This window comes from Ixodes scapularis, unplaced genomic scaffold, assembly GCF_016920785.2.
Source record: "Ixodes scapularis isolate PalLabHiFi unplaced genomic scaffold, ASM1692078v2 PGA_scaffold0__279_contigs__length_252992795, whole genome shotgun sequence".
NCBI classification, from domain to species: domain Eukaryota; kingdom Metazoa; phylum Arthropoda; class Arachnida; order Ixodida; family Ixodidae; genus Ixodes; species Ixodes scapularis.
This window is the reverse complement of record NW_024609835.1, coordinates 237,322,582-237,327,805: the sequence shown is the minus strand read 5'-3', so window position 1 is coordinate 237,327,805 and position 5,224 is coordinate 237,322,582.

Genomic DNA, 5,224 nt, shown 5'->3' with positions numbered 1-5,224 from the left:
GTCAGATATAGACTGGTTGCTGTCTGCTTCAAAATGGAACCGCACACTAGCGCCACCTGAACCTCTAACGTTTATTGGTAATAGAGAATTGTAGACGATCGTTTTCTCCTCCGCTACGGTATCCACGAAGAAAACGCCGCAGCTGACATGCGCGCCGCCAGCCTTGTTTGCATAGTTCAAGGTCTTGTGGCAGATTGCGGAACGCTATCCGGGTGCTTAGCGGGCTGCGGAAACGGTCTACTACAATTCCCCAATAGGGAGTTTTCGTAGACCGCGTTGCCCCTCCGCTAAGCGTTCCGCAACGAAGAAGTTGCTACTGCGCCTGCGCGCCGACAGCCTTGACTGTAAAGTTCTCGCTATCGTAGCGGGTTGCGGAGGGCCTTGCGGGACCTGCGGGACGGCGAAAACGATCTACGAAAACTCCCTAATAACTCTTTGTCGCTGTTCATCTCGCAAAGGTCACGTGACACTCGGACGGTTCTGGATTGGCTCGGACGCCTCGTAGCATTATCCGCGGTTAAGGTGAAACGGAGTATGCGTGCCGGCGAACAAATTATAGCTCTCAGAAAACGACGCTGGCGCAAAAACAGAAAAAACAACAACAAAAGAACAGGACAAAAGGTAGCGGAACAAACGACGGTTTTTCGAGGGCCCGGATCTCCGGGCTGGATGTTTTTTTTTTACGCTCGCGGTAACTCAGTGTATTCCGACGCGTCTTGACGATATCTGTCTCGGGCCAATGGTTGCCGCGACCACTTTTTCTCCTCGTGGTCATTGTTGGCGTCACTGAGGCGGCTCATCGCTCCCCAGCGTGCTCCCGGCCTGACGAGTTCAAGCGGAGTGGCATCACACGCAACAATAGCTGTCACCTCTGCTGCCATTTAATGGAAACATAAGAAGAAACAAACTTACCAGCGGTCATCTGCTCGTCGGAACGAGCGCTTCTCGTACGTAATGAATGAAAGACGATTCAATGAATGTTTCCGGGTGCGTTTGTTATATATTTCGTTTCGAAAAAAAAATGCAGTTATGAGCTTGACGTTTCATTTTCTACGCGGCCGAGAAGCGACACATTGTTCTCCGCTTTGTCAGTTCCGCTTTCACTGTATCCTTTAAAATTCAGCGACAAATGTTATGATGCGTTTGAAGGTCATATTTTTATACGAGTAACGTCAATATTTCTAATAATAATAGGTCCGTTAATGCCTTAACGATAGAAAGTCGTCGCATTAGGGACTGTTAAAATCACATAATAAAAATATTGTTTATTTTTTATTTGTACAAATGGCCGTAAACCTATCCTTCAATATCTTCGCCAAGTTCGCAATTTCCAGTGACAATACAGGTGCGAGTGTGTAGAAAGGGGGATTCGCTGGATCAACCTTCGTTCTACCATGACAAAAAAAAAAATAATGATAAACCTTAGCCTTTTTAGTTGCTTCACGGCTTTCCGTATTCCCAGCACCATTCGTGTCGTGTCGCTGGTCATAAGACCTTTGCATACAAGAGAAAACATTTTGCGAGGCCACATTTAACATCAACACAGTTTTGACGCCAGGGCGTTCCTTCAGACAGACTCATACACTTGCTACTGCTTACAACCGGAGCGGCTTAAAAATGGGATTAAGCCCCGTGTGTCTGCTCACGACCGGCTGTGCAGCAGTCACAAGTATATAGGGTGTCGAACCAGAACTGAACCGTTATTTTTAGCCGAAAAGGAACTGAACACGAACCAAAATCTTCGCCGCCACCTTGGAACTGAACCAGAGCTGAACCGGAAAAAAAAAATATATATATATATTGTTACGGGCAAACCAAAAACCGCCGTTCCAGTCTTGTTTCTTCGTCTTCTCTCACTACTGTTCGTCCACCTCTTCTACCTTTACCGTTACACTCGCCCCTCCCGTGCACTGGGCTGTCCGCCTCGGACAGAAACAACATGTTCATCGCGAGTTACGTAAAGTTTCAGTTGGCCAACGTGAGCAGTGAGAGTCCGGTGTCTACCTGGTTGAGGCAACGTCCGAAGCTTCTCGAGGCGAAATGTTACCGAACCGAGCTGTTTGCATATTTTAAAGGGTCCGCAGTATTTCTCCGACCGCTGTGGGCGTCTGAAATGACTTCGAAGAAGCACTAAATCTCCCGGGTTAAACGACGGTCTCCCATTTACTCTTCTTAGACGCCCTGCATGCAGCGACTGCTTGTGAAGGATGGCCATTCGAGCTCTTTCCCTTCCTTCGATTAATCGGGCGGAAAAGTTACCATCATAGTCTTCTGCCCGGAGGGTCCATGTCGTCTCGATTGCCGTCTCCTCTGGAAGCGTGGGGAGTCTCCCGTAGACTAGCTAGAATGGTGATTGACTCGTCCTTCCTTGTTGAGACGTGTTTAGTGCAAACGCAGCTGTGTAGACGTATTGGTCCCAGTTCTTGTGGGACGCGTTGACGAATGCTGCCATTACATCGATCAATGTGCGGTTGGTGCGCTCGACAAGACCATTTGTTTGAGGGTGGTAAGGTGAGGCCGCTGCATGTTGAATCCCGTAATTTCTAAGGGCATCTTTGAAACAACGCGACATGAACGACGTTCCTCTGTCAGAGATTATCCGCGGAGCTCCGTGCCGACACACTAGATGGTTATTTACGAAGCTGACAAGGTGCACCGCTGACGTATCGGGAGCTGCTTTGACCTCAACCCACTTCGTTAAGTAGTCGGTCGCCACGATAATCTGCCTGTGGCCATTATCTGATTTAGGGAAGGGTTCAAGGTGATTTATTCCTAATACATCGAATGGACTCTTTGGGGTGGTATCTGTTGAAGGTCTGGTTTGCCTAGCTTCGGTGGCGTTTTGCGCATTTGACAAGCGGTACATGAAGCGACGTAGTGCCGAACGTCGTCCCTTAAACCCGTCCACCAGAATCTTCGTAGGATCTTGTCAAGCGTTCGATGCTGTCCGAGATGCCCTGAGGTCGGAGCGTCATGGCACATCTCCAAGATATTTTGCCTAGCTTTCTTGGGGACAACAGGAAGCCACGGTCCTGAAGCACGTGAACGATGGCAAAGTAGACCATCTCGTAGCTCGTAATGTTTTTGCAAGCAACGCAGTTGTCGTGAAGAAAGTGAAGAAGAATCGTTACTTCCGACCGTAAACATATGAGTTATTTCCGATGCTTCGGCGTCTTTCGATTGCATGTTTGGCAGATCTAAGATTGAAGACACAGGAAGAACTTGTAGCTCCTCTATCGGATTACGTGACAGGAAATCAGCATCTTGATGGTCCCTCTCACTCCGGTGAACAATAGAGAAATCGTACTCTTGAGGCTTCATGGCCCATCTTGTTAACTTCGGGGTAAGGTCGCTCTTGGATTGAAGCCACCGAAATGCTACGCTATCCGTGACCACCGTGAAACGCTTGCCATAGATATAAGGGCGAAATTTTTCTACAGCCCAAACCACCGCGAGACATTCCAGTTCGGAAGAGTGGCACCGACTCTCTGGTTCATTCAGCTTCCTGCTTGCATAGGCGACGGGTCGTTCCCGACCATCCCTATCTCGCTGAAGAAGGACGGCACCTAACCCTTCTCCACTGGCGTCTGTGTGAAGGAACGTTGCGGCGTCCTCCACAAAATGTACAAGCGTGGGCGGTTCAAGGAGGGATTTTTTCAAATCCTCAAAAGATGCAGCTTCGTCTTCGCCCCATTTCCACTTGGTGTCTTTTTTCAGAAGTTGGTTCAAAGGAGCAGCTTTAGCAAAAAAGTTATTGACGAAGCGACGAAAATAAGATGCAAAACCCAAAAAACTCTTCAGTGGCTTTATGCCAGTGGGTGCGGATATGGTTGGCAAAGGCTGATAGCTTCGCCGGGTCTGGCTGAATTCTATCTTTGCTGACCACGCGACCAAGGTAGGTTACTTCACTGTACCCGAAAAAAACATTTTGATGGGTTTAGACGCAGTCGAGCGTTCGTGAGGACGTCTAAAACAAGACCTAGACGTTGCTGATGTTCGCCGAAACTGTCGGCATAGACGATTACATCGTCGAGATAGACTAATGCCATAGTCCATTTTAGCCATAGTCCATTTTAACAGGAAGCCACGGTTCCCTCCATTCATTGTGATAATCCCAAGCCGTACATTCAACAACCTAGTACATTTTTCTACTACTTCCGCTGTCTACTGCTGCACTTGGCTAAGTGTTTCCGAATACTTTCGGGTAACATCCAACTGGTAGCCAGAACATCGGTTGAAGTTTTCTGTGGAACATGGGTGAAAGTTTTCTATCCTCTGTTACCTCTGAAGTTCACCCACAATCCCACCGCTGCCACCATTTGTTACGGGTAAACCAAAAACCGCCGTTCCAGTCTTGTTTCTTTGTCTTCTCGCACTACTGTTCGTCCACCTCTTCTAGCTTTACCGTTACAATATATATATAACGGTAACCGAATCAAAACGGTTCACGGCCATTTTTTTTCTTTTTATTTTGTATTACAAATAGAGTATTTGGGAATAAAAAATGTGCAGCTGTATTTCTATGTATTCAGCAAATCGTCATATTCAGAATCGCAATGTATGAGAAAGTGTGGGTTCTCGTAGCGGCTTTTGTTGGCACTATGATTAACCATGTGTCACGTGACCCCGTGACGTTACATGACTCACCACCTCAAGTCGCTCTTGATTGAGAACGTCACTAGATTTAATAATGTTGGTGACACATCAACGTAACATGATATCACGACTTCGCATCGACAGTCACGTGGCACCGTGATGTACAGGATTTTCATGACCCAGAGTCGAGTGCTCGCCTTGATGACCATAAGCATCGACAAACATTCGGGTAACGGCTCGTGTTCAATTAAAGATGATAATAGCCCACGTCTAACAACATTTAAAGCTGAGCTCATTCTCTAGGCTTTGCAAACCCCAGCGCATGACTATGATAAACAATGACAGTATATAAGTAACGTCAGATCACGTGGCCGCTTGTTCTAATTGCGAGTGGACGAAACAAAGAATTGTTTCTTTTTCCTTTTTTTTTTTTCTGCGTCTGCGATTGCGCGGAGGAAAAAATATGTGTGTTTTTGTAACTTATCAACGTCAGGGATTAAGTTTAGAGGTAGTTACTTGGTGTACAAAATTGTTGCACGACCCATTTTACATCTACACATGATTGAGACACCCAAACATGTTTCCGTTGTTGCTCAAGTGCTCCAGAAAGGTGTCCCCGAGAATCGAC